Below are 8,871 nucleotides of genomic sequence, written 5' to 3'. Positions count from 1 at the left end.
ATTGTGCCAGCACAGCATAGAAGTGAGCCAGAGAGGCTCTAGAGGGTTGAATCTCTGCTCACCCATGTTGCTTAACTTTTATAGCATGTTTTGGGGTACTCTGGGTCTCTCCAAGATGCCCAGCAACAGCCTGGGGGAGGGCTCACTCCAGGGACTGTTTGCAACAGGCAGCAGAGGTTTAACTGCACCAGGGGTGCCTGACAACAATGCCAGCTTCAGGCCCTCAAACTCTTCCACGTATCGTCCTGCCACATCTCAAGGTATGCCACAAATCTTGTTTCACCCTGCAAACAAGACTGCAGAGAGCTGCAACACAGGTATCACATTTTTTCAGTCAATTCAAGCTAAAAAGTAGAAGAGCTGCAAAAAATATTTATGTCTTTGGGGCTTAAAAGCATCACCTGAGGCCCAGTGAGACCCACAGGCAAGTACCACACAGCCTGGAAGAAGTCAGTGTACTAAAGAGCTTGTCTCCAGTAATCTGGATATGAGCCAGCTTGCCCCAATTTGCTCTGTAGCACTCTCTTATTAATTAGCACAGAAACAGTTTATGAGGTATTACAGAGATACAGAATAAACAACCAATTCTTCTATTCCCCTTTCTACACCCATTACATCTAGAGCCTCATCCTCAAATGTCTTCTCTGCAACTTTCTTAACATGGAAAATATGAACTTCAGTTTAATGGTCCCATAAATCCTTTACAGACTCTCTTTTGCACTGTGCATTTTCAGAAGGGATGTGATGCCTCTTGAACCAGCTGGTACTTTGACTTTATTTTAAAGTGCCCCTCAAATCCAAGTTTGCAGGTCTATCTGTACCATAAAACTCTATTTGCCCTAAAGCAGTCCAGTTTGAAACTACCATGCTTCTAACTCACCCCTTAATGGCCTCTTGTCTTCAGTTTGTTCGGTTTAGACTGAAGGTTTGAGAATAGGTCAGTAAGTGACTGTCCCACAAACTTTCTCACGTTCCTCACTTCAGACCCCCAGTTCTCTGGTACCCCCCTCTGCTGTCCATATGAAGAGAACAACTGGAAAAATAGCCAAGAAATTCATACGCCAGTTCCGAGGAGGCGCCTGTTTTGCAGCTAAGAAGCTCAAAATGTGGGCTGCTCTGCAGCGCGTTATGAAGAGACACACAGATGGTGTACGACAGCTCACGTGGTTCAGAATAATTGAGAGGGAACCTCAGGATAGACCTTACATATCAATGCAGACATATTATACTTCCTTTGCAGATGGTGTACACCATGGAATATATATATGTAGCAGAAGCTCTTCACCCACAAAAGTAAAAGCTGCATGCCTTCTAAATAAAAAAAAACCACCACCACACAGCTAAAATGAAGCAATCAATAATCTTGCCACTAGGTCTATTTCTTGAGGTTGACAAGGTGCCTAACTGATCAAATATAAAAAAACATTGTCTCTTTCTTTAATTATGGACACAAAGCAATTTCAGTTTTGCTGGGTACACACAGAAGAGACAGACTTCTCTCCCTTCTTTTTGAATGACACTAGGGATGTCTTGTTTTAATCAATTAAAGTCTGATGCTCCTCCACAGCAATCAGAATAAGAAGTTCTGACTGTATTACACTTTTCCCCCTTTCCTAAGTTGTTTCTGCTTTCTCACTGCAAAATGCTTCTAGCTGTAAATTATTTCCGCGTTTCAGATTTATACAGAAATATGTATAAACCAAATGAAGAAAAATGAAAATATATTCATGCAGCTGTTTCTGCCTATCACCTTTAATCTTTCATGCACTTTAAAATATGTGCTTCCCACAAAGGGAGAGATCTATTTTTGCTTTATGTGAATATAAAAGTAATTTGTTGCCATAGCAATATTTTTCCATCCAAATGCTTCGAACGCCACAGTTGCTTCAGGTTTTGGGCAAACTGTAAGTATCCCCCAAAAAACCACGTAAAGCGTTATGCTTCAATGACCTCTTCAGTTCCGTTATAATCACGTCTTTCTACTAGACATTATTAACAAAAACCAATTCAGTACAGATGTTTATGCCCATACAAGCTTACTCCCAGAGACTACTTTAAAAATCGTTTGCTTGCATCTTGTTTAATTCAATTTGCATTCAATTTCTGTAGAATGGACTAAAAAAAAAAAAAAACCCAACCTATCTCTATCCAGTGGGCCAAATTCTGAAGCTCACAGGAATCATGCATAAATCTAAAGAAAGATGTTAAACCCCTGCATGCCCTACTTTCCTAAATTCCCCCATACCCCTTTGCATAATGCTCTTTAGTAGGGTTCTCAGAGATGTCAGCCCTGTTCATCTCCATAGCAACCCGCTCCGCAGAGTGCAACAATCTGTTAAAATTGTTGGGGTTCAGCCTTTGAAAACAGCAATACCACAAAGACTGGTACAAGAAGCCTCGCAGAATTTGTGCCAGGAATCATAGGCGCACCACTTTTTTACCTTTATTTTGACCCTGCCCTGGGAACAGCAGCTTCCATGGCTCTGGGAAGACATTCCAAGGAAGTAGGAACTATAAATTATGGTACACAAAACACAGTGCCTGGTTGAAGCTTGCCATATATTCTTATTGTGGTATTACATAATGTTTAAATGTTTAAATTTGTGTAAATCGAGGTCGACTGCCCCAACCCACTGACAGAGCTCCCAGGCACGATGCCACATTAAACTCTATCAAACCCTCCACACTGGCCACGTGGTGCTCATACGTCCGGTGAAGTTCTCCATATCTGACCAAAGCTGAATGCCTGCATGGCCCATTTGGAAAGAAGGCGCTGTGTGTGTGCATGCTGGTTTTCCAGAGTTTCTGTAATAGGATAGGAGTTGTGCACATGTAACTGTTCTCGTTACTTTGTACACATTTCCACCAGCCTTTGACTGCTTGTTTGTATGTTTTGTTGCACACTCAGGAGCCTGCATAGCCTTGCTACATGCTCAAGAGCCTGTAAACTCCTTGGGGATATTTATTATATATCCCACGGGGCCCCAGCCTGGTAAGCTTTTCTATAAGACTACAATATAAACACTAAATAAACATGCTTGTTATAGGCCAGATGTGCTTACACAGTATCTTATTTCTTAAAAAATCTATCATACGCTTTCCTAATCCAGATGTAAATAATTATTTACTGTTGCATTTAAATTGTCACCATCTGTTTAAAGTGGACATGAAATGCCAAATGGCCATTTTCTTAAATCTCTCACAGACAATCTGAAATGCAACATGAATTTTATACTGACTCTGCCGCAGACGGCCCTTCTTTTGTGCAATCGTTTGCACTGGTAGTGACCACATGCATCTTTTACATAGCAATACAGAAAGGGAAAGGAAATAGCACAAAAGAGCAATGTAATCGCAAGTCCATGAAAAGTGATCAGAGAGTCTTCAATGATGGATACTTGCAGTATATAAACTGCCATAACATACTTGCCTTAAGGTGAATTTTCATGGTCAGCTTAAGACAAACTGTGTTCACACACTATTGCAGAAACATGAGCATTCTTGCCTTCCCTTTTGCCCCAGCCCACAAGTTTCTGTCTGCTTCCTTCTTTCAGCACTAAGCAAGACTGCGAAATTGATCTAGCCAAAAGTATTTTTTTGTTTTTGAGTTTTGCCAGGTTAGTTTTTAGTCAGAGCAGTTTCCTGACCTGGCTGATCACGCAATAAGCCATGTAAACCCCATCACAGGAGTGAAATTGCCCCTTTCCAGGGCATCATACAGTACAAGTGGAAGTCTGTTAATCCCTGTTGTGAAAGCTTAACTGACTAGGCCTCTTACTCAAAGTGTTCTCTGAGGGACAATACACAAAATAACTATCAATCAGTATGTGTCACGCAGTTTACTGCCAAAGGAAACAATTTACTGTAAACAATGTTTCTGCAAGACAGGAGCATATTTAGATCACTGTTTTACAGATAAGGAAAGAAACTGAACAGCATTGACTTTTATCCCTAAGGTCAAAGATAAAATAGACAAAGCAGGATAGAAAAAGAGATCTCCTGCCCCTGAAGTCCTGTACTACCTGACTACCTTTCTTTGCATATGTGGATGCATACATATACACATGTAGATTTATGTTTCATAAAGAAATGTGTGTAACACAGTGAAAAGTTGATTTTGTGGTCAAAACCAAAATAACAGATCATTTTATCAGTTCTACTAAATTATTGGAGCAAAAGAGCAATAGAGAAAATTAAAAAGCAGAATGTGCACAAGAGAATGTTTTACAGCATCATACGTTGTTAGACTTAGTGGCAAAATTGTTAACCAGTTTTTCACCTTGGAATAGCTAATAAAGACTCATTCCATGTTTTACACTGATGACTGCCAAATGTGTTTGAGATGCCATTTTTAAAAAAATGTGAAATTCAAATAATTTGGGTTTACCAAGAATTAACAGGTATTAATAATATAATTGCATCAAGGTAGTGAACCGAAACTATTTTAAACACAATGGCAGCTAAGCGTTGATTTTGCTTGTATCAATCTACATGATAGTTTTAGAAACACCAGATAACAATGGGCTTTATTGTACTGACTGGAACAGGTGATCAGGCACTGAGCCATTTTCCTTCTGGCTGCCTGCTTTCTCTCTGCAGTCAGACAGTTCCATGACTGGCAATGCTCCAAAAGGCATGGAGATTCATAAATGCAAATATGTATTAACTATGCAAACATTATGGATCAGTGTGCCCTGAAATATGCATGTTCTTAAAACATAGGAACATAGTTTCCTGATAATATGTAATGACGTGTGACAGCTCATATTCTAAACAGATTTCCTTCTGGAAGAAGAATTAGTGGGGAATACAAAAAGAAGGATACAAGAAAGTAAAATAAGTCTGTTTACAGGAACAAAGAAAATTCAAGGGCAAATACCGAACTCCCCAGTGTTGATTATGCCACAGAAACTCTTGAGTATCTTGCAGTACGTGGTGCAGAAGTTCTGTTCCCCCACATTGCACAGGAGAGGGCTTGGGAGAGTCCAGGAAAGGAGGGATGTGAACCTGGGAGCAGAGGTGTGCCGATGAACCTGCAAGCATGCAGGTTTCCCAGCCAAACTCCTCCAGAAAGAAGGATGAAGTGATTGTAAATGTACTCAAGAGGGCAGATACACAACCCTCATGGACGTCTCCAGTCCACGGCTCATTTATCATGCTTTAGGTCAGGGTTTCACCCTTCATGAGGTCAAGGATTTGTTCCTCCTTTCACACAGTGAAACATCCGTCAAAGTTGTGCAGTCAGCGGCTTCACTAGCTGGAAATAATGTGCTGTACAAAGATTTTATTTAAATAGGAAAAATACTGGGAGGGTTATTCTCACAGTTGCCTAACTGTCCTCTATGCCATCATGACAACCACAGGCAGGCATGTGATATTATGATCCTGTGCAGAGAAGGCAGCTCGGTGTTGGACTAGCATGAAAAAACACAACTGCTGTCCGTGTCCTTGAGAAGTCCATGGAAATGATCAGAGGGCTGCAACACCTCTCCTGTGAGAGCAGGCTGAGAGAGTTGGGGTTGTTCAGCCTGAAGAAGTGCTCTGGGGAAACCTTATTGCGGCCTTTCAGTACTTAAAGTGGCCTATAAGAAAGATGAGGACAGGCTTTTTAGCAGGGCCTGTTGTGATAGGACAAGTGGTAACAGTTTTAAACTGAGGGGAGATTCAGGCTAGACACGAGGAAGACATTTTTTACAATGAGGGTGGTGAAACACTGGCACAACTTGCCCAGAGAGGTGGTAGATGCCCCATCCCTGGAGACATTCAAGGCCAGGCTGGACACAGGTCTGAGCAACCTGATCTATTTGAAGATGTCCCTGCTCATGGCAGCGGGAGTTGGACTGGATGACTTTTGAAGGTCACTTCCAGCCCAAAGTATTCTATGATTCTATAAAACTGGGCCCCAGCCAGGGCAGTGCTCAGAAACTTGCAGCTGAGGCAACCCCAGGGGCCTCGAACTGAGGGGCTCATGAGGGAAAGACCCCTCCCCGAATGATGGACACCCTGCCCTGCACCTGCTGAACCCTTGACTCCTGGCCCCTACCCCTGCAGTCAGTTTCACCCCAAGGAAACACACTTTGCCCTCCCATTTAGGTGTGTGGTGTAGGCTGGGATCCAGAAAACACACCAGCAGCCCTGGGGAGGCTCAGAGAGTCATGGTGCTGCTGGGGGGCTTGGGACCTGGCCTAGGGAGAACCCCAGTGTGTGTTTCCATAACTCCAATTGAACATTTCAAAATGGAGAGAAAAATCAGTACAGTTCTTTGACTTGTTCTGAACAATATAAAGAAGGATGCAGGTCACCAAGGTAGGTATGAAAGAAAAGGATCAGGGTGCACAGGGAATACTGCCATAAGGCAAAAAGATTAGCCCTCAGACCTGACACATAAGCTAATAGAAATGGGGAATTGCACATAGCTCAGGCCAGCTCTGGGCGCTAGTCATTGTTTCACCCCTGACTTGCTGCACAAAGTTGCTCTGAATCATTGCATTTCTACTTAGGTTTTGTTCCTTTCCAAATAGAGATAATACATTTTGCCTTCCTGTGAGGTGCTTCAGCTTCCATTGAAGAAAAGCAGTATATATATTAATCTTCTTATCCTTAATATGTAAAATCACCCAGGCAAAGTCCATTATTTTGGTTTGTATTTGTACAGCATCTGACCCAATGTGGGTCCCTCTTTTTTACTGGGGCTTGCAGGCACTGGCAGGCCAGCAGAAGTACATAGATCTAATTATACCCATGCATGAATGCATGAGGAAAAAATATTTTTCAGAAATAAACAACAAAAAATATTCTGGAAGAATGTCTCCTGAGGCAGCCTATTTGCATCAAAAACCTTCAAAACTAGCTTAAAGAAAAAGCAGAGCAAACATGGTATGTGATTGAAAAAATAAACTGTCCTAACAAATATAGGGTCTTTATGAAATGTTCAAATCCTGTTCTTTCTTACAAAACTAAACAACCATACTAAAGATAATATTTTAATTTCAGCATTTGTTCAATTAATTATTTGATACAAGGCAAAAAACTCCCAAGAGATAGCCAGCTAAGGTCCCAATACTATAAATATATGAGTGTGAATGTTTTCTGATTTAGCAAGTTGAGGTGACTCATCTGTATTTAAAGAAGTTAAGGATAAAACCAAGCTCCTGATCATGCTGATACTGCAAATCCTTGCTTAGATGAGTAGTCCTCACAGCATTTACTTTTGGCAGTAGTTTTGTTCACACAGATAGATAAGGCTTACCCACATTAAAGTAACAGACTTACGTGCTGCATTTCACTGGCATTGGCCTTTTGTTCCTGATCTGCTGATGTTTGTAAGCAATAAAAAAACTTATACTGATCTTGCTCTTGGGAGAGGTCAGTAGCAACCAGTGATTGTCATCACCAGTCCACTGTGACTAACACTTCAGAGTGGCGATCTAGTCCTAAGCATCTCAGTTCTTTTCCTAGTCAACTGCACCTCAGAGCCTCCAAAGGTGTCCCCAATCCACCTAAGTTAGCTAAGAACAGGTGTTATCTCCTTCTGGATCTGTCCCAGTCCTTTTTAAGTTTTAAATCTTTGCTGTAAATGTTGACATTTTTAACTCTTATACCGGTGCCCTCTATTGTGCTCTTTTTCATCTCCTTATCAATAAATTTCTCTGTTAGTACCACAACTTGCTTATGGATTTGCAAAAAAAGAACTTTGTTTTGTTCACCCTCCAAAGGTCTTTAAGAAGTGGCTGTTCATTTATACACCAACCCCACTTAAAGTATGTAGGCAAATCCTTTGGGTACATGAGCAGAGCTCATTAAATTTGGTGTAACTGTGGCTCCAAGTCACCCAGAAGTCTGCTGTACGCAGCTGCCTAACCCACGAATTTGCAAATAAAACAATCTGGTAAAAATGATTTGGTAAAATAATCTGTAAGGGTCTGTCATCACATATGTTGCAAATACTTTCCATTTCCTTTACATACATTGTTTGACTTTAACTGTTTAAGGAAACGAAAGTCCTACAGCATTAGAATATGAGATTAAGGAAAGGATCCTGTCATTTCTCTACTGACATGCATTCTTTTATTTTTCAGTATGAGCACTGTCTAGCCCATGATTATGCTGACCCTTTACTTCCTCTGGCTGTGCACTTCTGCCCTTATTCTACAAGGCACCTAATTTACCATAAGTTGGATATTAAGAGGATAAATTATTAATATATTTGTAATCTGGAACACAATTAAAAAGCAGTTCAAGTGTGCAACTTTCATGGCTAGAAAAAATGTTTGCAGTGATGTATTTGCATCTCACAGCAGTGACTGAAAAAAATTATAAAGGAGTAGAATACATTTTCTTGACATCTTTTAGTGATCTGGGACTTGTTTTTGCTGGAGAAAGAATACATCAGGAATTTGGGAAAGATGGTTGCAAGGTTTTCTTTATTAGATAAGAACTGAACTCAAAGCCCATTTCAGTCAGTCAGGGAACTCTCATTTCTGATTTTTGATCAGGGTGTCATACAAAAGATTACTACAAATGTGTAGTACATTTACGAAGTGTAAGCAGTGGCACAACAGAGCCGCCTACATATCACTGTTGATGCTAGAAGCTAAAAGAAATCAAAGAAAGTAAATGGAGATGCTGAGCCTGGGAGTCAAATGGCTTACAGAAGGTATCTTGACATACGTTACAAACTGAGGTTATGTATGGGTGTATCATGCTATTTTGACATTTTAGCATTTATGTCAGTTAAGGCAATATTTAAAAAAAACAATGAATGTACCATTGTATTACAATTAATGAATTAAGTTTTATCCAAAAGCCTCAGTAATGGGCAAAGAAATTGAAGTTACTAGTGAATTTTCCAATCTCTGTTAATTCAGGAGG

Source organism: Nesoenas mayeri, assembly GCF_963082525.1.
Source record: "Nesoenas mayeri genome assembly, chromosome: 1".
NCBI classification, from domain to species: Eukaryota; Metazoa; Chordata; class Aves; order Columbiformes; family Columbidae; genus Nesoenas; species Nesoenas mayeri.
Note: the sequence above shows the minus strand (reverse complement) of the source record.